Raw genomic sequence first — 26,303 nt, 5'->3', positions numbered from 1 at the left:
TGCTGGCGTACTGCTTCTGTCTGTGAAACTTTAATGTTCTGCTAAGAGTTAAGAGGAGTGCTTAATGTTATGAGGAGTGTTTGAAGGTCATAACGGAGGGAGGACACGCGCATTCCTCACTGGGAGCGCAGAGCAATGAGCCGCGCCTGCAGCTCGCTGAGTCTTTTCTTATATAACCGCTCAGCCTGGACACACAGCGTCTCCAGCCTGTGTTGGAGATTTACAGTTCAGAAAACAGCTGTGTCGAGCAGAAACTGATCTTCCTGCTTTAGTTAAGGTTATCGGAATCGGCGGTTACTGTGGGGTTATAGAGCTTATATCTCTCTTCTCTGGCTAAACACTATCTACTGTATAGTATAGAAATAGACAAAAAAGCTCAAATACTTCAGTAAGACCGAGCAGATAGGAAAGTTTAATCAAATGTTCTATAAATCAATTTCCCTAGATTTTCGAACTCTCTGCTCGAGCTCTGATATAATCTCTGTGCTCCTGCCGCTGTCACTGGGAGAGTAACTGCATTCCGTAGGGCTTCAGGATGGTTTCACAATGACCCCATATAATGTAATACAGGACAAACCGCAAGGAAAACAATGTTTTAATAAATCTTCTTCTGTTTTTTTTTATTTCGGTCTTTCACATTTGAATGCATACCTTGCAGTAAATCTTTCCTCGATTACAGGCAGCCCAAACAGTTCTTAAGGCAGAAATTCGAAGCCTATTTGACTTTCTGCTGATCACATTGAAGTATTCACGGAGCATTTCCTTGCCCATCATGTGCCCGCAAAGCGTTTTCTCCGTTTTCCTCTTCCTGTCATTGTCAGCGAGCACAACAAGATGGGAAAAATGCAAGACAGGGAAAAGCGAGTACCTCTCAGGAGTGGGATTTAAATCCACGCATCTATTCAGAGACCAGAATACACGAGCAATAGAAAGACATCTTTCAGTCTGGCGGTTTAGACCATTTACCATCCTGACGAGCTACGTACAACGGTGTGGTGAAAGCACCAGTAGTTCACTAAACTGAGAAATGGTTTGCTGGAGAAGCGCCACGTTGCCTGTTGTTGCCTAAACGGATCGCGGAAATCAAATATTCGGATCGATTCAGAGTGTGCTTTACAGCCTTTGTGTAATATTATGATCTGCAAGGGTGCAGTCGTCTTCACAATCTGGATTATCTCAAAAGGAGCGACGTCAGTGTAAAACAGGTTTCATTTCCGGGAACGGACCTTGTATTGCATATTTCAAATTGATTTATTTTCCTGATTGCAATGTATTGTGAAGCATAAAAGCCAGCTGCATAAATCTCTCTTACGCGTCATTTATGAAGGCGTTTCAAATAGCAGCCAGTGCAGGATTAACGCTTTTGAGCATGAGTTATATTGTAAATACTCTTATTTAAATAACCTTAAATTCGTATGCTGTTATTTAGACAGCGCAAACCAGTCTGACCTCCTACAACTTTCTGTGCCCGCTAAGCAGATCTTAAAGCAGCTGCAGCCAGAGTAGCCGCAATGGCAACACAGTGCTTTGAGTTCGGCTTTTCTTATTTCTTCCGCGGAACGACCAGTATCAGAATATATTGATCCGCATAAGAAGCGCTTTCGGTTTTTATTGAGCGCTGCTCTAAACTTTACATTTGCTCGTGCTAGTTTTCCCCATGAAAAAAACAAAGACATTTCCCTAATTACATGATTTCACTTTTTTTTCTTATCAACGAGTAGAAAGAAATAAAATATATAATTCATTATAAGTACCATAGGAAAGATAGCTGGTGGTCTAAGGCGTTGCGTTCAGGTCGCATTTTCCCCTGGAGACGATTGTTCAAATCTCACTTCTAATAAAAAGGTTTTTCTCATTAGAGTAGAAACGATCGAAGCCTTAAGCGGGAAAAAAAATCACAACATCTCGCATTTCACGTGTTTAATGTTAATTGTCTCAGTGGCTGTCTCGGTGATTGATGGCTCTTCTCCCTTGCAGGGTGACGGCAAACTTCTTCAAAAAGGGAGTTTCCTACATAAGGCTGCTCTTCATCAAGACAACAGAAACAGACTTCAAACTCGAATGAATTACTTCTTGAGCGTTTATGACCGTCTTTAAAAAGATGAGAGCAGGCGAAAACGTATTTGGAAATGTCTGCTGACAGTATCAGAGTTCACGCTCAGCTGCGGACAAACGCTCCTCGTTAGTACAGCGAAACTTTAATGCCTATGATATTAGCAGAAATTGCGAGTGCTTTGCACGTGTCGAACTTCAAGGACGAACTACTACAACAGTTGTGAACTTAATTCAATATTACCGGCAACATCTGAGAAAATAATGTTCACCCATGGAATTTGGTCTTTTAATGGCTGGCGGGAGAATTCATTTATACTCCCGTTGCATCATCAGCTAAAACGTTAAAATAACAACGCAGATTTGTTGGAGAACCTGACAAGAATTATTAGGTTAGCACTGTATGTATGTTGATAGTATATTTACTTTAATTTTAATATAAATGTAAACATACATGCTGTACAATCTAAAGTAATTTTAAAATGTGTGAGCTGAGGATGCGAGGGGGGCTATTATACCTTGTGAAACAGCAAGACAACTGTAAGAAAGGCTGGTATTTGAATAAAATTGGTGATCACAAGAAAACCACAATTCGTGTGATATTATCATCAATATCCTTCATAATCGATGTTCAAATTAAGGATTTGAAGAAACTATGAAAAAAGCAACAGTAATAGCAGAGGATTTTGATTATTGCTCTTCAATTCAGTAGATCGCTGTGGAGTTGCGCCCCCACAAACAGCACAGAGGATGAAACCCACCTCCTTCGTTATTGCTATGTTTGTGCCGGTTTGTGCTGTTGAAAGTAGCATTTGTTCTATTGAAAACATCTCAGAAGATGAAGGTGCAGTCGCTTCCACGCATCATGATTCCACTAGATCTGATGACAAGAGCTGAAGCCCCTGGCATTTTACAAGCCAGCAATGTGAGAAAGCCCACCCCTGTGGAAGGTAGCGTGGCCGAGCAGTCTAAGGTGCTCTATTTTAGGCTCCAGTCTCTCTGGGGGCAGGGGTTCAAATCCCACCACTGCCAAATGTAACTGTTTTAAGACCTTGTTTCCTCTGATTTGCAATACGATCAGTAAAAGAGCTCTTTGTTAGTCTGTTGAGAGGCTGCACAAGGTGTTTGGAGATAGACTTTCTAAAAGACAATGTTCTTTGGCACTTTCAGATTTATGTAGGGAACAAAGTCTGCCAAGATCATTTATGAGGCAGTGCACATGGTAGTGTACCAGCAAGTACATTTAGTACTGGCTGCAGTGGCAAGCTGCTTTTGTCTGTGAAACTTTTACTTCTTCATGCTGAATCATTGGCAGGGGTAAAGCTTATTAAATCTTTGCGCATAGCGCTCCATCAGAAATACTTTGTACATGTTCAAAAGCAATCTGGGGGTTTACTTCATGCTTTCGCAAAGCACAACTTACAGGAAAGATTTAAATGGGGAATTGGTTGTGCTTCTTGATGTTGTTCCTGTGGTTGCCTTGGTTAGTTCTTGAAGTTCGACACGTGCAAAACACTTACAATTCCTGCAAATATCATAGGCGTTAAAGTTTCGCTGAGTCTAATCGTCGTAATTGAAGCCGTTTTGTTATTCGGTTGTAAAACCCAAAACAGCCGTTAGAACCTTGTTGTGCTTCCAGGATCATTTTCAGCCTTATAAACTGGTTATCAAGCTGCTGATCACTATATTAAGCAGTCGATAGCCTGAAGCTGTTCAGGTGCTCTTATGATTTCTTTTAATAAGAAGCACCAAACAATTTTAGAAAGCTTTTCAAGTTCTGACATAAATTTTTTCTGGCCATCAAATGAGAGACACCAGAATATTAAAAAGTGCTTCGACCTTTAAGTCGTGGTTTTACAAACTAGGGTACTGAGGGAGCGCCCATACACGCTCTGCAATGGGGAAGAAATTGACATTCTCATATGTGCTGTGAAGGAGATTCTCAAATGCTTCCATCATATTGCTTTCACGCTAGGACACAAGTGTGTATAAGTGTTTGGTTTTCATTGATTCTTGTTGAAGAATTGGGGATTTACGGTGAAAGAATCAGTATCCTCGGAATGCAAAAGCTTTGCTTATCAGCAATCGTAAGGATTCTGAAGACAGGTCTATGTAGAGCTGTGTGATGATTTGTATTAAAAAGACACAGGGTGCTCAAGGTGACACCTTCCTTTACTATTGAAACTTTGAATCTCAGGAGTACATTTAGTAAGTACCGAAAGAACAGTTGTTTTTACAGCATTTTACGGTGAGTGATGCAGTGGAAGCATTCAGGTCCCATAACCCAGACATAAATGGGTCAAATTCATCCTCTGCTATGCTCGGTTCATGAGCACACCCTAGATTCACTGAAATGAGAGAGAAGACTCCCTTTCCCTGTGTTTATTAAAGCTCCGTTCTGAGTTTCTCTCTTCGCTTCACACTTATGGTACTCTCCAATCTTTAACAATATCCTGAAAGGGAAAGGAACAGAGGCATATTTAGATAGCCTTTGCTTTGTGAATTAAGAACTGTTTGGGGTGTCTGTAATCAAGGCACGATTTACGGTAAGGTATGTATTCAAATTTGTAAGACCGAAATATAAAAGGTGCAGCACAGTGTACTATGTAACTGTTCTGCATTTTTAAGATCTGCAGTTTTCTACGCATCTTGGATTCTTTTAATTTCTTTTAATTGGATTTCTTCTTGGATTTCTTACTCGCCCGCTCGATTTGTAATATGCGCATCAAACCTCCCCACTGAATAAAACAGCTTCATGTGCCACAGCAATCCACAGTAAATAAGGTTTGCACCGCGTATTATGCGACCCCTAGTGAAATATTTAAGTGTTGGCTCAAATGTGAGGAATTTAATGAAACCTGAAAAAGAAATGCATGCAGGAAATATCAGCAATTCAAAGCACGTAGGCAGCATAAATAAAACAATGCAGAGCTCAGTTTAAATGATCTGAAGCCGCAATTCCCTTTATATCCAGAGCAGTGCATTCTGACACAGTGGCTCTGCAGAAGAAAATGAGAAAAGCCGAACTTTACCCGCCTCGTTGCGGTTACTGCTACTCCTGCTGCTGTAGCTTTAAGTTTCTCCTGACATGTAATTGTCTTGCTTCTAGCATTATAATCTCCAGTGTGTCGACTCCTCACACTTCCTGACAGAGGAGCAGTCAGTGGATGGTAATCAAAGAGCTGTAGGGAGGGGCTAGCTGCTGGTATTTGTAGTATTACTTATAATAATAATACATATATAGATAAGATAACACATATATAAGACCACTTTATTGGTCATATACAATTTCATGTATTAGGATTTTGTCTTTTCACCTACCCCCAACTTGCTCTCCATAAGATACACAGAGAAACGTGGGGTCAGAGCACAGGGTCAACCATTTATACAGTGGCCCTGGATCACTTGGGTTTAAGGGTCTTGCTCAGGAACCCAACAGAAGAGGATTTCTCTGCCTGCCATGAGACACGAGCTGGCAACCTTCAGCCACAGGAACAGATCCCTAGCCACTGCACCACACCATATACTATGTGGAGGATACATATAGAATGTATATACTATATATATATAAGCGCTGAGCTCAATCTGGTGCAGTTCAGCAATGTGAGAGGAAGGGCAGTAATGCAATGGATAACGTGGATCAGAAGATTGTAGGTTCGTCTACTACCTGACTCAGGCTCCTCAGTAATAAATGCCCTTTATGTAAGTGAACTGCACCTGACAGCTATAGAACCACACATTTGGTCAATTGCAACAAACTTTCGAAAGGAGCACACAGCTGCGGACTAGTTAACACGGTTCTATCTAGAGATCATCTCCAGCTCTGAGCTCAATTGCAACGAGAAACAGTGCGGAACAAACCTGGAGAGCAGCTGAACTTGTGCTCAGGTTTCAGCACTGTTGTTTTTCTAATTAACACTAACTGCAAGGGCTGTGAATCAAAGCTTTTCAATTATTCTGGTCAGTGTGTTAATATGTAGGTCATAATTGTTATTTTTCTGTTTCGTTCAAGTATATAACTGGATATCACCAATAATTTAGTTATTTCCAATTAAACAAAGGCATATATTTTAAAATATTGCAGATCTGGGTAAGTTTGCTCACAAAAGCGAGAAACTTAGAACGGGACTTAAACAAAGAGATTTTGGCTATCTTTGTTTTTCTTATACTACATTGGCCCGATGGTGTGCTTAAGTCTTCCATAAAACTCAGAGGATGGTTTCAATCCATTGACCTCTAGGTCATGGGCCCAGCATGCTTCTGCTGCGCCATTCTGCTGTATGATGCAAATGTCGACACAACTGTTCTTTCTATGCCTTCTAAAAGTACACCTGAGATTAAAAGTTGCAACGGTAAAAGAAGATGTCATCTTAAGCACTTGGTGTTTTTTAGTACAGATTTTCACACTGTGCTCTTCATAGACATGCCTTCAAGATCGCTAAGAAACAGAGCTCCTGCTTTCCGATGCTACTGATTCTGTAATCATAAATCACCAATTCTTTAACAGGAATCGGCGAATCGAAGCCCAAACACATATTCACATCGGTGTCCTAGTCTAATAACATTATGATGTAAGCATTAAAGAATCTGTGTGGTTTCGTGTGATTTTTTACCATAAGATTGTTTCCCAACTGGTCTGGATGGAGAAAGTTCAGATTGATCCATTGGGATCGTACTGGATTTGACTGAGATTTTGAAATGTTCCTTGCAAAGTTATTCAACTTTGCTTGAACCTTTCATAAAAATGTGATCTGAAAAGTCTTAGCTTAAAATCTTTAATGTTGCTGTCACTAAACTTGGACGTGATGTTCCAAAGTTGTGCAGTGTGATTTTATTCTTCAAGAATTCTCGGTGTGTGAGCCTTTACTGTGACATGTGATTTCATTTACATTATCTACATGGAGTATGTATAAGTACGTATGATTATTAGTAAATATAGTGAAATATAAACGTATTAAATGCAGACGAACATTATAACAAGAAATCACGTCAAAATCTCATGGTAAACCAAGGGTTAAGTTTTACAACTTCAAGTACAACAATTTCATTACAAAAAGAGCAAGATGAAGACATTAAACACAAAACAGACACATTAAAATACAGAATCAGGTATTTAAATTGCCACCAGGGCAGAAATGTTACTGGGTGTTAACAGGTGAGAACAGTTCTGTGACTCATCAGTCATTCTGACAATGGAGCAGCAGGAGGTGAAACTCTGGACAGAAACTGCAGACAATGGAGCAGCAGGATGTGAGACTGCAGACAAGGTGAAAAAGAGAGTGAATGAGACAGGAGCAGGTAAAGGTTTATTCCATACTGAAAAGAAAAGAGACAGAACGTTTTGGCTTTGGTGCCTCCTTCATGTATGAGGGGCAGCTGATAAATCAAACAAAAGAACAAAAGATGGGAGTGGAGAGGAGACGAGCAGGAGAGAAAGAGCATCAACACTCAGGTGGTGTGAAGTCAATGAGAGGGAGCTGGAGAGCTGTTCTCACACTGACAATACCAGCTAACAGCTCTGACCTCTCAGTCGCTCTGCTCCTCTGGATAACTGAAACAATGAGTTTACAACTGCTCTTTCTGTCAGAATGCTGCTGGTTTGTCAGCTGTAAAATGTTAAATGTGGACAGAAAAGACTTCATTCAAATCACAGTCTTTTAGGGACTTTATTTTTCTTATTCTATCAACATTGCTGTTTTTTTCTGAAAATGAAACAAAGGATTTCTATAAATTATAGAAATCATCAATTATAATAAAACCAATCTTTATTATGAATAGAGATATAAAACTATCTATTGTAAGCAGAAATATAATTTGTCTAACTAATTAAATCCCATAAAAGCCCATAAATTAATGGATGCACAGAACATGTAGCATGGTGTACTTAGATTATCAGAAGGTTTTTGACCTACATTCCATTTTACATGTTCTGTTTAAAACAATATTTTCAATGCCTGATGTCTTGGAGATATCAAACCAATTGGCAACAGGAATTGTCCACATTACCGTCTATTAGCAGACATTGTTCAGATATGGATCCATTACATTAAAAGTTTAATGCCTTTATTTCAATACACATTTAAGTACTGTTATTTATTTCAATACAGGCGAAGGATCTGGAAATATATGAAAATACAACATATATATTTGTATGTGTATATATATTGATGTGTATATTTTATATACATATATTTGTAAACAAGGCTACATTTATTTTTATTATTTTATTTCATTGTAAATTCAACAAGATACAACATACTGAAAGTCCTTCATGTGAAGTGCATAGCAACAATCACTAAGGAAGTGAGTCATGTGGTAGGATGTAGGAGGAGTGATCGCTCAGTTCCTGTTCCTGCTTTAGGTGTGAATTCAAACCCTTGCAATAATATAGACCCGTAGGTGCGTAGGAGTCATAGTGTTTGTCATATCAGTATCAGCACAGCAATCTCTCTGTATTTGTGATCAACTTTGGTTAAATATGGCAATTTTACTGTTCAATCTGGAAACTAAGCTTCACTCTTTCATGGAGGATTTGCTCAAATCAATCGTGCATGAAGTTTCACATGTGTTCCGAAACAGGATGTCTGACTCCGAGGATGAGATTGAAAACAAACTCCGCAGCGTCTCCCAGACTCTGGTGAGACGGGCCGTGTTTAAAATCACACAGTGTGTGGAGGACAGTGTCGGGAGTGAAGTGGCGCAGCTGAAGAAGGAAAATGAGAGCCTGAAGTTGAGATTGCAGCTGTGGGAGAAGGAGTTGGGAGCAGAAGGAGATCGGCGACAGACAGATCATGTTGGACACACGCTTCCCTGTGAAGTCCCTGCAGGAATAAAGGAAGACATGGACACGAAACTGCAGCTCTCAGGTCAGTGGGGTGACTTGTATGTAGTCAAGGTGTGTGTGAGTTTAAAAACAGTGTCTTTAACTTCCTCACTGGTGAGAATATAGTGGAGAGATGCAGAGTCAAGTGGGAAAGACTTGTGATGTAGCAACGGGATTCTTTAGTGGAAACTGAACTGTTTTGTACGGTTACGGTGCTGAAAACAATTGTTTCACTGAATCAGTAATTAGGAAAGTAGACATATATATATATAGTTTTGCGATGTATTGCTTTATATTATTATATGTATACTAATGATTGTGTATACAAAATAATTTTAATAGGTTTAAGAATTACAGTCCTCCAGGGCCTGTGTCTATATTAACTCATCCCAGTGTACTCTAATGTCCGGTCAGTGTGTGTTTTAACCCCTCTCTCTCAGTGCAGTGTTAGTGTACTGGAGTGTCCAGTCAGTGTGTCTGTATGAACCCCTCTCTCTCTCTCAGTGCAGTGTTAATGTACTGGAGTGTCCAGTCAGTGTGTGTGTATGAACCCCTCTCTCTCTCTCAGTGCAGTGTTAGTGTACTGGAGTGTCCAGTCGGTGTGTTTGAATCAACCCCTTTCTTTCTTTCAGTGCAGTGTTAGTGTAAATGTAATGTACTTGTGATGTTATTACAGTAGACGTACTTTTTACCCCTTTATATGCACTTATTCCCCTCTGCTTAAACAACACACATTGATTGTGAGTGTACTAGAACGTGCATGCATGTAGTTTAAAGTATAATAAAACCAGTGATACAGCTTAATTTCTCTTGACTTGCCTTTCCTCTTCGATGGAGATGCTGCATGATAACTAGCGACTAGTTCCCGAAGAGGAGCTCTGTTTCTGTTGCGTGGTGTATAAGAGTTGAATTTTTGTTTCCCACATTCTTTACGTTTTTATTTACAGTATTTGAATTTTTTTGTTCACCGTTAAATGGCTATACATGAATTTGTGTAAAAATATGTTACATAAAATACTAGTGTAATGTTTCATAGCCGTTCAGGGACGCCAAATATGTAATCATAGTGGCTCTCTGAAGGCACCAGTTCTGTAGGGTTTGGGCATTTACTGAGACAATTATTAATTGTAGCAGTAAATCACAAAATTGATTCTTTTGATGGCTTTAGAATCCAACCATGCGACATAACTCAAACAACGCACACACACAGGTACTAATACACGAGGATACATTTATTAATACATAGAATATGCATGTAAACCTAACAGATCTAATCGAGAGGGTTATCAGAATACAAAAGATATATATTCAATCAGTTACGAAGAGTTACACATATCAAGAGGACATACGTTCAGTATATCATTCATTAAGACCGTTTCATAAATGAACTTAGTTATAACTTCTACATTAGATACTCAAAACAAGTACAAAACTCTTAGGAATTAAATTGATATCAACTGGTTGGGATAACAATTGAATTCTCGAGCTGTAATGCATTGAAGTTGAATACTCATCCAATTTCTGGGGATTCAGATCTCCTGCGGGCACAAAGAAACATTTGCAGGCTGTTGCTGTCCAATCCGCGCTCTCTGGCTCCGTGCCAGGCTGTGCTGTGCGGCTTGCGACGGTGCGCTGCAGATGCTCACTGGCCTGCTAGTTAGTATTGGCTTTAAATAGCAAAGTTTGTGCACAGGAGAAAAGATGACTGTGGGTCCCAGCAAGTCAGGAAGAGGACCGGTTCGTTCCTGATGAAGAGCTAGTTCTGAATAGTGATTCAGCTGTCCACAGTTCCGACCTGTTCACGAGGCCTGCTGCTGGTTACTCTCTGGCAACCTCCACTCTAGACTCTTAGAACAAAGGAAAGTTCTGGCACTCGGACACACTGGCCGTTCCGTGGTTGTCCGGGCTGAGTCTCGGGATGGTCAGGAGGCGCGCTGCGAGAATGTCCTGCCCTTGGGAGCCTTCTGCTCCTGGGCCGTCCTGCCCTGGAATTCTCCTTTGAATTCCCTTTAGAACAGTCCACAGAATCCTCTCCAGAATCTTACTGAATCTCCCAAATCTGAATCTTGTTGAATCTGAATCTCCAGGCCTGTGTTGCCTGTTTTTACCTGGAGGAACTTCAGCTCGTTGATTGGCTGAAAGTTCCATGGGCATCAGAGTCCCACGTGGGTTACTCAGCCCTACCAGTCCCTGATTGGTTGAACAAGGTGAGATATGAGTCACTTAGTCCTGACACTTAGTAATGCAGTCCAGATGTCCATCCGGCACTCCCTAGACTGATAGGCGCCAGTGGATGACCATTGATCATGATAGCCAGACTTAGCTAAGTGCATCCCCCTTTGGGAGCTGTCCTAGGAAACCTTAAATCACCCTGCACTAATGGTCTCTCTGTGGCTGCACCACAGAGATGAACAGAGAAATGGGGCCTCATTTGGGAAGCTCAGAAACACTTAATTCTGCCTTATTATTAAGCCTCGCCGCTACACTAGTCTGCTGTATTTTCAGTCCCTTTTCACTTTATCTGTTAAAAGAGATTAAATGTGTTTGAATGCAATTAAAGTTTGGAAAATTAGTTTTTAAAACTTAAATTACATGCTACTAAATAATATCTTTGCCATCTCAAGTTTAAAATTTAAGCTACTTTTTGTGCAGATATTACTTCCTTTTGAGCACTACTCTAAGCACGTATTAAAGTTCAGGGCTAAATATTAGGCTCCTTACTTTCAGCATTTACATATTTCCACTTGGTCAGCGTTTTGGTCAGTTTTGTCTTCTTCCAAATCGGCTATTGTAACACTCCACACTCTGGGGTTTCTAAATCCACATTGAACAAACCCCAGTATGTCCATAATTTGGCAGCCAGAACCCTAACCAGGTCTAGTACAACTGCTAACATTACTCCTATCCTGGAGTCCTTGCACTGGCTTCCTGTCAAGTTTCCTGTCGACTTAAAAATCCTCCTGCTCACCTATAAGTCTCTGCTTGGCTTGGCACCTCAGTACCTGTCTGAATTAATATCGCTCTACTCCCCACCTTGCAACCTTCTCTCTTCTGTTTCTGGTCTCCTATCTGTCCCCCAGTCCATCTACACTCTGTGAATGACAGGCCCTTCTGTTATACCCTAAACTCTGGAACTCTATCCCCAAGGATATCAGAGAGTCACCTTCCCTAAACTCTGTTAAATCCAGACTCAAAACATTCTTCTTTAGAACAGCCTTTATCTACCTGTTCTTTACCCATCTGCTCCTACTGTATTTTGTGCCACCATCTACTAGGGCTGGGCGATATGGCCAAAAACATTATCACGATAAAAATTTTCATATCAGTCGATATTGATAGTTATCACGATAAATGTCAAATCATTATTTCTTTCAAGTTTAAAGGCAGATTTTTTCTCCTGAGTGAAAGTTGAAGAAACCAGACAGTTAATTGGTAAATTAACAACTCTTTATTTTAAGAACACAACAAACACTTGCCAAACAGCAGAAACATTAAACAAATCTGAAGTAGAGAGTATTCAAGTCTTTTTTAAGTCAAGATATGCATGAGTAAAATGTACAAAATAAATATCTTAATAGAACACTGTGCACGCTGCTCTGTTTTATGTCTGATCGTAAAAAGCCAAAATATCTCCAAATTACCAAAGTTGAATGACCTTTTCTGTTGATGATGTCATCGTCCTTCGAGCTGGTCATTGGCAGCACTACATTTGCTTCAGTGTCGCTCATTTCTCCACTCTTCAATCCTATCAGCCACCACCATGTGGGTTAACAACACCATGTTAGCTGCCTGGTCTGCAACACGCACGCGCACTCGCGTAGTATTTTGTGCGCATGCGCAAAGCATAAACATATGTATCAAACATTTATCGAACTTTTGTTAAAATTATATCGAGAAAAATTATATCGTGATAATTATCGTTATCGAATTATCGCCCAGCATTACCATCTACTGTCTCCTCAAACAGTGTATTCTCATCATGCTTATATTTTTGTTGTTGGCATCATGTAAAGCACTTTGAGAAGTCACCATTAAAGGTGCTATATAAAATAAAGTTAATTATTATTATTATTATAAAGGTCTTGGTTTCCTGTCCTGTGTTTTTTAGGATCAGAGTCTAGTGATCTCCCTGATGCTGGGGAATGGGCTTCTCTTGAACAGCAGCAGAGTGAGGACGAGTGGGGCTCCAGTCTGATGCAGGAGACAGAGCTCACTGCTGCAGAAGGGAAAGAGACACTCAGTGAGAAGCACACTGACAGCAGACAGAGTGTCAAGGATCTGGACTCTGTGCCCATGATGAAGACAGAGCCTGAGAGTGAGACACCTGGGCTCTTAGTATGTGATGATTTTACAGAGAAGATTAATAATCTGAACACAAACAACATTACACAAGGTTGTAATGAACTGGGCTGTGTCACTGTACAAGAGCACAGTGAAGAACAGGATGTTTTAAATCTTCCAGAGCAAGACATGGAGCCCAAGTTGATTGACACTGCAGAGCAGCAGACTGATGTCCCTGGTGAAGAGAATAGTACTGAGTTACAGCACCCAGAGGAGAGTCAGTACAGGGAGGAACAACGGCAACTCCAACAGGGCTTGATAATAATTAGGCCTTGTTCTGTTCAAGTGGAGAGATTGTCATTGCAGAGTCTAAAACAATTATACGATCCCTTAGTATCCGATGACTTTACACACAGGTTTAAAAATCTGGTTACTGAGAAAACTGTTGAAAGTTTTAATGAACTGGAGAGCATGTCTGTTCTTGGGCAAAGAGAGGAACAACTGAATGAGCTGGGCGGTTTTAGTCTCAGAGAGCTGGAGAAGGAGCCCCAGATGATTCACACTGCTGAACAGCACACTGAAGGACATGGTGGAGAAAACACAGCTCTGTTTCAGCACCCAGAGCAAGACCATTCCATGGAGCATTTGCAGAATAAGAGACCCCAGCACAATCAGAGGATGAGGAAGAATCACTCAAGGCCTTGCTCAGATAGAGTGGATAAACTGCCATTACGGCACAGACAGGAGCGGAGTTTCTGTCAGTCTAGCATTTCGAATCCCTACCAGCACCTTCACACAGGAGAGAGACCATTCAGCTGCAGTCAGTGTGTGAAGAGATTTAGTCGGTTAAGCCACTTAATAAACCACCAGCGCATTCATACAGGAGAGAGACCTTTCAGCTGCAGTCACTGTGGGAAGAGTTTTAGTCAGTTAAGCTACTTAAAAAATCACCAGCACATTCACACAGGAGAGAGACCTTTCAGCTGCAGCCAGTGTAAGAAGAGTTTTAGTGATTCAAGTACTTTAAGAGTCCATCAGCGTATTCATACAGGAGAGAGACCATTCAGCTGCAGTAAGTGTGGGAAAAGTTTTAGTCAGTTATGTAACTTAAAAAGACACCGGCACATTCACACAGGAGAGGGATCATTCAGCTGCAGTCAGTGTGGGAAGAGTTTTAGTCAGTTATGCAACTTAAAAAGCCACCAGCACATTCACGTAGGAGACAGACCATTCAGCTGCAGTCAGTGTGGGAAGAGTTTTAGTCGGTTAAGCCACTTAAAAAGACACCAGCACATTCACACAGGAGACTGAACATTCAGCTGCAGTCAGTGTGGGAAGAGCTTTAGTCAGTCAAGTACCTTAAGAGCCCACCAGCATATTCACACAGGAGAGTAACCATTAAGCTGCAATCAGTGTAGGAAGACTTTTAGTCAGTCAAATAACTTAAGAGCCCACCAGCGCACTCACACAGTCAGTGTGGGAATAGTTTTAGTGACTGAATCACCTGGAGAGCCCACATATTAAGATCACTTTATTGGCCATATACATTTTTTTGTATTAGGAATTTATCTTTTCACAGGTTGCTCACCATGAGGCCCACAGATAGGGAGAGAAGCTTTGGGTCAGAGCACAGGGAGAGCCATTTGTACAGCACCCCTGGAGCAGTTAGAGTTTGGGGGTTTGCTCAGGTATCCAACAGAGTAGGATTCCTCAGTAAGCTTCAGGATTTGAACCGGCACCCACAGGCCCAGATCCTTAGCCATATTGCCACCACACCACCCTTATTCGTACAGCAGAGAGACCTTTTAGCTGCAATCAGTGTGGGAAGTGTTTTAGTGACTCGTGTACCTTAATAGCCCACCAGCCCACTCACACAGAAGACCTTCATTGTTCACCAGTGCAGTCACACAGGCAAGAGTTCATTCAGCTACAGTCAGTGTGGGAAGAGTTTTATCCAGTCAGGTGACTTAAAAACACACCAATTTAGTCACCAGTTTTTATTTTAATCATAGTCTTAGTCTTGTCAATTGAAATGTCTATTAGTTGAAGTAGGTAGCTGCGTCAGCATGTTACATCCGTAAAAGTTTCCACAGCTGACTTTTTGTGTTTTCTTTGTTCTTTTTTCAGAGGAATAAACCTTTACTTGTTCCTAAAATGTCTATTGGTCACTTTGTAGTCGGTCACTTTTGATTTAGTCTAGTCATCTAAATGTTGACTATGGTTACTCTTACTTATGGTTGATTAGAACAGAATTCTAGTCATGCAGTTTACTTTATGTGTATAATAAAATATAAGTCTAAATTGAATTCTTTATTCCTTTATAGTCTTGGAATGTTAAGTTTAGTCCTGTTTAATTTACAATTAAGACTGTTCTCATTGGATAGGCTTGTAATTGTGTAACAGCTTACCATGTTAAGCAAGAAATGTGTATAAAACAGATTAGGATTCTTAACTGTAACTCTTAAGAAAAAGAGACACATCTTTGTTGCACAATCTAAATTTTATCAAACACAAGAAATATTTATGCAATAAAGGGTAAATAATAAGGGATTGGAAAAATTGTATGAATCTCTCTTGATAAGAAAATCTATTTTGGCACCATTACTAATAATTCCATATTTTTATGTTTTGTTTTTTTTCAGTGCAGCTTTTTAATTTTTGTTTAAACCAGACAGGACAAGCAATATATATATATACACTTTAACAGCCTCATAAACTAAGTGCAATTAAATATTATTTTCTGATGCCCTCATATGAATATGATTCATAGTTTCTGCATAGCCAGAACCTGTGTCATCACTACCTTAGTGAGCATCTTTGCTTTTTCTCAAATACAACATTCACTCCAAAAAGAAGATGAATTATAAAAGCCAACACATTTTCCAAAGCGTTTTATAATAGTGTCACCCTGGAGGCATGGGTTTGAATCTCACTCGTGAGGAAGAGCTTGCTCTATGGTCTTGGTATCATGCAAATGAGGTAAGGCACTATGATGTAGATAATGCGTTAACATATGCACAAACACGCAAAATGTCCCATTCCTTTCCTGTTATGTCCTTATCCTATCCTGTATGCTTAATAGGAGTTAAGTGACCTCCTGGTTTCTCGTATATATATATATATCCTGACCACTACTGAACTAGCTGATTCAAGATTCAAGAACTCACCCTTTTCGGCACTTTCTTTGTTCACTGGAGATTGTTAATTAATAAACTTTTTTTGGGAAAAAAATTAAATTAATCAGACACATAGGTAGATTTTGATAAAAAGCATTTAGGAGTTGACAAGGTGCCCCTTTGAAATAGTTGTCAGAAAATGACAGAAAGGAATATTACATAAGCTTTCTCACACTGCATGAGAGATGGAATCTGATGGGAGAAAAGCTACCAGTCTTCTTGTTGGGGAATAAAACCCTGATCTCCCACGTGACAGGCGGGGATATTCACCACTATACAAACAAGGGGTGCTTGCTTGCTGCTTGGAGGCATTTCCTCTTATGGCTACTGCTGTTTCAGCTTTTATTTTAATTTCTTCCAGAGAAGTGTAAGAAAACAGGTTTGCATCTGCACCATTCTCACTCCTCCTCTTCTATTATCACAGCTCCTCTTTGTGCACAACCAACACCTACGGAGTCGGTTCTTTCAGCTTTACTAATGAGGTTTTCAAAGGCTGGAAGTAGGGCAGAAGACATGAGGATGCAAAGAGCGTTGTTATCTGCTTCCATCTGCGAAATGTCATTTGTCGACACTGAAGGACTTATTGCCAAGGTTTTGGGTCCAAGTGATTTAGCATTTCAAAAGTACCAGGAAAAAGGAAAGAGCACTTTATCTTTTTTTTTGTGCCGGAACACAATGACATAAGAAGGTCACTATAATCAGCAAGATTCAAACCCACGTGGGAAGATCTCAATGGATTTCTAGTCCATTGCCTTGAGCGCTCTGCCACAACTACAGTAAGTGCTGCTACCGCCACACTTTTGCAATAAATCTAACATGGAGTGCGTGGCGGCATCGGAAACCTTTTTCAAAGTCCCTCTCTGTCTTAAAGAAAAATCTTTACAAAATACATGCTAGCAGACAGATACACCTCGGAGGATTTAAGGGGGGCTTGGTTGGAATGATAGTCTCCCCGTCTGGACATTAAAATGGAATTTTGTTAGAAAAAAATGGAGAAATGTGTACAAGGATTTTAAAAGCTGCACCACAGTTTGAACAGCATTTATATTAATGTTACACACAGGAATTGCCTTTGATTTACACGCTTATTAATGCAATGAAAGACAAAATGACCAAAAAATGAAGTCCTGCAGTTAAATATAATGTCGTTGCGTGTCAAAGCAGTATCATACTTTATTCTACCACCGCGGCACTGGGCGTATATGGAAACGATCACACGCTATAACTCATTTTTAAGCAGTCCCTACTGTTGTAAGGCACCATGAAGCATGCACCTCCATCAATATTTGCGCATCTATGAAAGGTAAACTCTGTAAGGGAACTAATGCTATTAGACCAGCACCTCTGGAAGATCTTAAGAGTCTCTTAACACCACTTCCAGCAACAAGCCTTTTTTTTTCCAGCAGGTCTCGCCCATCCAGGTACTGACCTTTGTAGCTTCAATGGGTTATCAGTTTTGGGTTGGAAGGTGATGTAGCTGCTAACTGCAAAACTCAGTGCATTGTTCACCGAGTTTGCTGTGTTTTAAGAGGAGTGTATGAAGATGATAACGGAAGGAGGATACGCCCATTCCTCACGGGGAGCTCAGAGCAACGAACTGCTCCTGCAGCTCACTGAGTCTTTTCTCATATAACTGCAGAGCCCAGACACAGCGTCTTCAGCCAGTGTTGGAGATTCACAGTTCAGAAAACAGCTGTCTTGAGCAGAAACTGATCTTCCTGCTTTCGTTAAGGTTATTGGAAATGGCGGTTACTGTGGGGTATAGTGCTTGTATCTCTCTTCTCTGGCTAAACACTATCTACTGTAAAGTATAGAAATAGACAAAAAAGCTGAAATACTTCAGTAAGGCCGAGCATATAGGAAAGTTTAATAAAAATGTTCTGTAAATCAATTTGCCTATATTTTCGAGCTCTGATATAATCCTCTCTGCTCCTGCCGCTGTCACTGGGAGTGACTGCATTCCGTAGGGCTACAGGTTGATTTCACAATGTCACATTTAATGAAACACAGGAGAAACAGCAAGGAAAACAATGTTTTAATAAGTCTTCATCTGGTTTTATATTTCAGTCTTTCACCTTTGAATGCATATGTAAATCTTTACTCAATTACAGGCAATCCAAACAGTTCTTAAGGCAGAAATCGAAGCCTCTTTGACTTTCCGCTAATCACATTGAAGTGTTCACGAAGCATTTCCCTGCCCATGATGGGCCTGCAAACCGGTTTCTCCGTTTTCCTCTACCTGTCATTTTCAGCGAGCACAAGACGGGGAGAAAAGGAGACAAGCTGTCAGGAATGGGGTTTGAACCCAGGCCTCTATTCAGAGACCAGAACACCCAAACAATGGAAGGATATGAGACCTTGAGTCTGGCACCTTAGACCACTCAGCCATCCTGATGAGCTATACGAGGTGGTGTGCTGAAAGCACCAGTAGTTCACTAAACTGAGCAATGCTTTGCTGGAGAAGCGCCAAGGTGCCTGTTGTTGACTAAACGGATCGCGGAAATCAAATATTCGGATCGATTCAGAGTGTGCTTTACAGCCTTTGTGTAATATTTTGATCTGCTAGGGAGCAGTTGTCTTCACAATCTGAATTATCGCAAATGGAGTGACGTCAGTGTAAAACAGCTTGCATTTTTGGGAACAGACATTGTATTGCGTATTTCTAATTGGTTTATTTTCCTGATAGTATTGTATTTCCTGATGCATTGTGATGCATAAAAGCCAGCTGCATAAAGCTCTGTTACGCGTCATTTATGACGGCTTTTCAAATAGCAGCCAGTGAAGGATCAAGACATACTCCTGGCTTCACACTCTGAACAACCAAGTCCTGCTTATTGTTGCTGAGGGTTGCGATCTGTTGCCCTGAAACGTCGCCGTTAAGTATCAGAATGTGTTATGCATTAAACACAACCCACAAGGAAATAAAGATTGTAGCGTGATTTGGGAAACTATTGGAGAGGTATGTTTTAGGTGCTCAGCTACCACGGTGGGTAGAGCATGAAACTTTTAATCTCATGAGTTTGAGTCCAATTTTCTTGATCTCCTCTTGATCTCTCCAACCATGTAGTAGGATCGTGCAAGTAGGACGCGATAGCATACTGGGATCCCTAGTGCCTAATGACTTTTCATAATTCAACTTGCTTACAGCGTTGGGCTCTGTTCAAAAACTGCTGTGAAATCAAGAGCTGAGCAGGAGTCTGTGTAAATGGAGGCAGGTCTGCTCACGAGCAGGGAAACACTTCATCGTTTACTAATTGAAGACCACAATCTGCCAAAACACTTATGCTAATTAGTAACACTTTTGAAGTATGTATTATATTGTAAATACTCTTATTTGAAAAAGCTTAAATTCGCATACTGTTATTTGGACAGCGCAAACCAGTCTGACCTCCTACAACTTTCTGTGCCCACTTAGTAGATCTTAAAGCAGCTGCAGCCAGAGTAGCCGTGATGGCAAGACAGTGCTTGGAGTTCAACTATTCTTATTTCTTCTGCAGAACCACCGGTATCGGAATATACTGATCCGCATAAGTAGCGCTTTTGGTTTCTGATCATTTTTATTGAGCGCTGCCCTAAACTTTATATTTGTTTGGGCTAGTTTTCTTTTTTCTTTCTTATTGTTTATTGACGTGTTAAATGTTAATTGCCTCAGTAGTTGCCTCGGTGATTTTTGGCTCTTCTCCCTTGCAGGATGACGGCAAACCTCTTTAGAGAGGGAGTCCCCCACGCACAGCTTTTCTTCATCAAGAGCGGAGACAGAAACAGACTTCAAACTGAAATGAATTACTTCTTGAGCGTTTATGACCGTCTTTAAAAAGCTGAGAGAAGGCGAAAATGTCTTTGGAAAAGAGGAAATGTCTGCTAACAGTAATCAGAGCTCACGCTCAGCTGCAGACAAGTGCTCCACCATAGTACAGTGTTGAGTACCCCTGCTTGTTGCGCGGGAGACCGGAGTATGTTTCTGTGACAGGGTGCTGGTTTAATTTTTTAACAACCTGACTTCACTTAAAAAGTGTGTACTGTGTACTAAGTTTTGGACTAGTTAGTGTGGTAGAATATGGAAATCGTCTCCAGCTCTGAGCTTAACTGCAACAAGAAGTCATGCTGAACAAAGTCAGACCCCAGCTGAACTTGTGCTCAGTGTGGTGCTCAGGACTCAGGAGATTTGTTGTGGTTCTAATTAGCATGAACTGCAGGGGCTCTGAATCAGAACATTTCAATTTATCTGATCAGTAAATTAAAATGCAAGACACTTTAAAATAGGATTATTACTTTGTCTCTGTCCTGTTTGTATATAACCGAATGTCCCTCACTGTTTAAAAGATACCAGTAAGGACACATAACTCTTAATTTGGTACTCATTGCAAATATTCCAGAAACAAGCACGTCCGGCAGAAGGGGTTGAAGGTGAACATGTATCGTATTTTAATGGCTTCTATTTCCACTGACGATTGAGACAGATTCATGAGGAGATCCTTCACATGATTAAGTGAACACATCTCTATTTTGGTCTGATGTAGAGGCTACATTTGTGTCAGCAGTACTATAAATGTAAGTCTTATACACTTTGAGGGGCTGCATCTGTAGCGCTTCATCTAAGAGGACTGTTTTACTTCACCACACGGTTACATTCACCCACCCAATTTATTCTCAGAATACCCAATGGCTCAATAACCCTGTTTTCCCCTGGGAACCACCAGTGTACTGTCCCATCCCATTCGAAAATATAACAAATATATTCAATTAATATATTAAATTAACAAATATATTCAATGAACTGTGTAACACAGAACTGGAAAGGTGAACCCGGGATGGCTGAGCAATTGAGCAGTTGAGACTGTTGACCAGGATGGCTGAGTGGTTAATGTATTGGACTTAAGGTCCAAGGGACAAGTGTCCATGTGGGTTCAATCCCTGCTCCTATAACTTGCTTTTGAAGTGACAGAACACTTTGAAGATTTACACTCTATTAAAATATGGATTTACTAAATTTCAGTTCTCTTCACTCCCTGAGATAACTCAACTTTCACCATCGCATCCTGAAGGCTTAACGTGCATTAGCTATGATACAGGTTCTAATAAAGACAGAATGAAACTGTATCAATAATAAATGACATGTTTTAAATAATTATTAATAAAAATGGTGTGACGGGAAAGCAAATTAAATATTATAATGATATCCCAAGCAACTGATGTGTGCCGGAGCCAAATGTCGTCCACTGTAGGCTTTGTAAATTGTTAAAAAATTGGAAGCAGGTGTGCCTGCATTAATAAAGCTCCATCGAGCGGTAAAAGAAACAGAACAACCAACCTAAATCCACTAGCAAGTTTCTGTAGCTGAAATAACAGGCAAAACTGCTCCAGGTGAGGCTTGAACTCACAACCTCAGCATGACTTTGTACTGCTGTATAAGTAATAATAATAATAATAATAATAATAAACTTTATTTTATATAGCGCCTTTAAAGGTGGCTTCTCAAAGCGCTTTACAGGATGATAATAACAATAAATAAGAAGACTACAACAATAAATAAGAAGATTTCACAAGATAGGACACAATTATAATTACAACAATACAACAATAACAATAGAGGAGACCGTGGAAGGTGGTATTAAGAAGAGCAGAGGGGTGAAGAATGGAACCAGTTAAGTAAAGGCTTTTCTGAAGAAGAAGGTTTTGAGTCTGGATTTGAAGGAGTTTAGAGAAGGTGACCCTCTAATATCCTTGGGCAAAGAGTTCCAGAGCTTGGGGGCATAGCAGGAGAAGGCCCTGTCGCCCATACAATGTAGACGGGCTTGGGGGACAGTAAGGAGGGCAGAATTTGAAGAGCGGAGGTTGCAAGGTGGGGAGTAGGGCGATAAAAGTTCAGACAGGTATTGAGGTGCCAAGCCATGTAAAGCCTTATAGGTGAGCATGAGGATTTTAAAGTCTACGCAGAATTTGACCGGAAGCCAGACAAAAGATGACTCCAGTAGATAGCTGTGTAGTTGTGTAGGACCACACACGACACAGTGATGGTGCGGCTCTTAATGGACACAGACCACATGAGAGGCAAGCAAAACGCTGTTTTAAAATTCCAAAGGCTCACCAAGCCAGAGGAACAGCAATGAACTGAAAAGATCTGTTACAGACGTCTACTGTATGTTAACCTCTTTAGAGCTCTAGATGCCACGTGTTTCTTTTAATTGTAGATTAACACTCCCAAGTAACAGCACTTTACAGTATATTAATGTTAATTCCACTGGTGATTGGCTTACGATTGGCTTACTCTGCTGTAAGGAATATAAAGTATATGAAGAATATAAAACATGCGAACTTAAATGTTCAAAGCTTTCAGGCTCTTTAGCATTTTCCTTCACATATGGGAAAAATTCGATGTGTTCTTGTCGCTGTTCTCCACATAGATAATCTACACGAGAGCACATGTAACAGTACAGGACACGCAGTAAGGAACTCACACAGCTTTCAGCTCAGTGCAAAGTGCAGACGGAGGACAAGCTCGCTGAACAATCTCTCAGGAAATCCCGGGTGAGATTCAACAGGTGCTTCTTCAACAGCTACGACAAGTCGGAAGACACCCCAGTGGGCAAAAGATGTATAATATACGTCTATTAAACGCATACCTTAGACGTCTAAATGTGGTCCGCAATTCGTCTAGAATGAAATTCTAATATACGTCTATTGTTATACGTCTATGATTAGATGTTCATTATACGTAAATGGTTGGAGTTCTATTATACGAATAAATTTAGAGGACTATTATACATATATGGTTGGAGTTCCGGATAACTTTAGAGGACTATTATACGTATATGGTTAGAGGTCTATTATACAGATAACTTTAGAGGTCTATTATACGTATATGGTTAGAGGTCTATTATACATCAAAGAGTTTTACAGGTGTAGAAACTAGTAAATCAAGCCAATGATTTGGTTTAGAAATTTATTCTGAAAATACACATTCACACCTGAAAAATATGTATTTCAAATTATACATTGTAAACAATCAATCAACAATCAACATATGGGCAATAATCATAAAAACACAACTAGTCTTAAACTTCAGCTACAAATTCTGGTAACATGGCAATATACAGTATAGTAATGACAAACACAAACTAATTACATTAACACACTAACTCAAAACCACATTTTGATTCAAATATAAATTGTAAAATGTACAACTTCTATATTTCCAAGAAAACAAATATTACAATGGAAGTTAAGATGATTTTTGTCCACTATTTGCAAACCTTGTCTAATTGTCCTAACAGTTAGAACCAGAAACCTATTATTTTCAGTGTCCAGATCTCCTGGCCCCCTGCCTTGCATATGCATTCTTCAAGTAACACATTGCGTGCTCCTTTATTTCTTTTTCTGTTGATGTAGGGTGGGACTTCAGCACCGCAGCTAGGAGAAAATAATATATTACTTCCCAAATAAATGATGATTAATATTTTCTTAAGTATAATCTAAAAATGAACGGTTTACTAAGCTCAAAGCTGATATAAATGTATAAATTTGGCTTGCATCATAGCAGTTGAGCAATAAAGTCTGTCCTAATTAAAGAGTACCCAAAGTTTGAAAGTACAACATAGAATAAGAATAAGAGAAACGGCAAAACGATTTTGTGTCATCTTCCCCATTCACACTATTTTTATATGGCATTTTTTACTTATTCACGTACTATTTTAATCAAAATAATATTAAGAAAGATCTATATGTATTCAGATAGTATTATTATTCATACTTACTCATCAAAAGAGCATTGCTGAGATATTTGTGGATAAATACTTCTACGTTTGAAAAACGTGTCCAAAATGGTGACCAACGAATACTAACAATGCATTGTGGTATATAACCGGAAAATATGCTGGGTTCGATATTTTCTCAACGTATGCGTTTATTAATGTTGTCGATATTATGGTTGAAATTTAACATTGATAATACATCGCGGCTATGTGCCCCCTGCTATGAGCTGATGTGCAATTTTAACGCATGCAGTTAGTAAGGATCGGTCACTGTTGTATGGTATTATATATAATGACATTATGGAATAGGATGGGGACAGGCCTGGCATCACGGGGGGAGGGAGGAGTGTCGCCCCTTCAGTTTTGGGCAAAAAGATTTACCTAACTTAATTTGCGCCCTAAGAAAATAGTTGTACTTTGTCAATGGTCAGACAACACTAAATGACACTAACAGTCACTCAGACTGTTTGATGTGCAGGAGGGCTATCCGTCCAGGAACTGCACATATCAGTGTCGTTATTGAGTGTCAACATTACAATCCTGTTTGCTCAGGTGGACCGATTCCTTGCAGTAGTTTATCATTATAATTAAAATCGTTATATAACTAGGACTAGTTATAGCAGTCTGTGCTTTCTGTTGGTTTTACAACAATTTTTTCCTAACGATTCAGAACCTCCATGTAGCTGCAAATTATTTTCGCAGTAATTAATTTACACGTGTACAATAAATATAGTAATAAATATAATAAATTAATTACTGCGAAAATAATTTACTTCGTACACTGTGCAGAGTGCCGTATACTCCTAGTTGCGGCACACACGATACATACAGTAAAAAGCCTCAGGCACTGTGTTAGATGTGTTTTCAACGTTATATATGCGTTTATTAATGTCGTCGATTTTACGGTTGCAATTCAACATTGATTATACGTCGCGGCAAGTATATATACGTATAGCCGTATTTTCGCCGTGAATATACGTATATTCGATGAATCAATGCCCACTGGGAGGCTTCAGACCTCTGCATACAGCATTCTTGCTGTCATTTTATTTTTACACTCAGCACGCATCCTGAAAGTTTTTTTTTTAAATATTTTTTTATTTGAACAACAAAAATACATATTGTAACGCAACGGGGGCTCAGGCGGGCGCTCTTGCCGTATCAGGTCGGCCCCACACTGTCCGGGGCTCGAACCCGGGACTTCCGCGTCTCTCTGCAGCGACCTAGCCCCGTGAGCTAAAGAGAGATCTCTCTACAGCCCAGTAGCTGTAGTCCTGCTATCACAGGGAAGGGCGGTGACGTCACCTGCTCTGGTACGCCGGCTCTTACACAGTGCCTGTCGGCCGTAAGCGTTACACTCTCCCCCGCTTAAATCGCCGTCCCCAGCGAAGGGCTATCCCATCCCGCTTCTGACACCAATGTAACGCAACGGGGGCTCAGGCGGGCGCCCTTGCCGCATGAGGTCGGCCCCACACTGTCCGGGGCTCGAACCCGGGACTTCCGCGTCTCTCTGCAGCGACCTAGCCCCATGAGCTAACGAGAGATCTCTCGTTAGCTCATGGGGCTAGGTCGCTGCAGAGAGACGCGGAAGTCCCGGGTTCGAGCCCCGGACAGTGTGGGGCCGACCTCATGCGGCAAGGGCGCCCGCCTGAGCCCCCGTTGCGTTACAATATAATACAAAAAGAGCACATATGACGTATCAATAACATCGTCAGGGGTACGTGCATAAGAAGCGCTATCGGTTTCAGATACAGTGGTGTGAAAAAGTGTTTGCCCCCTTCCTGATTTCTTATTTTTTTGCATGTTTGTCACGCTGAAATGTTTCAGATCATCAAACAAATTGAAATATTAGACAAAGATAACACAAGTAAACACAAAATGCAGTTTTTAAATGAAGGTTTTTATTATTAAGGGAAAAAAAATCCAAACCTACATGGCCCTGTGTGAAAAAGTGATTGCCCCCCCTGTTAAAACATAAATCAACTGTGGTTTATCACATCTTTGGAAAGCTGAGTTCAATTTCTCTAGCCACACCCAGGCCTGATTACTGCCACACCTGTTCTCAATCAAGAAATCACTTAAATAGGACCTGCCTGACAAAGTGAAGTAGACCAAAAGATCCTCAAAAGCTAGACATCATGCTGCGATCCAAAGAAATTCAGGAACAAATGAGAAACAGAGTAATTGAGATTTATCAGTCTGGAAAAGGTTATAAAGCCA

General features: G+C 40.3%; 1 pseudogene; it reads left to right on the top strand.

Annotated features, from left to right (window-relative positions):
• LOC148824417 (uncharacterized) overlaps positions 1 to 25,607 on the top strand; it is a 310,106-nt pseudogene extending 284,499 nt beyond the window's left edge.
• Positions 25,608 to 26,303: the final 696 nt, after the last annotated feature.

This window comes from Atractosteus spatula, chromosome 10, assembly GCF_055471065.1.
Source record: "Atractosteus spatula isolate fAtrSpa1 chromosome 10, fAtrSpa1.hap1, whole genome shotgun sequence".
Lineage (NCBI taxonomy): Eukaryota > Metazoa > Chordata > Actinopteri > Semionotiformes > Lepisosteidae > Atractosteus > Atractosteus spatula.
The sequence above is the reverse complement of the archived record's forward strand: the minus strand, read 5'-3'. Positions and strand labels throughout refer to the sequence as shown.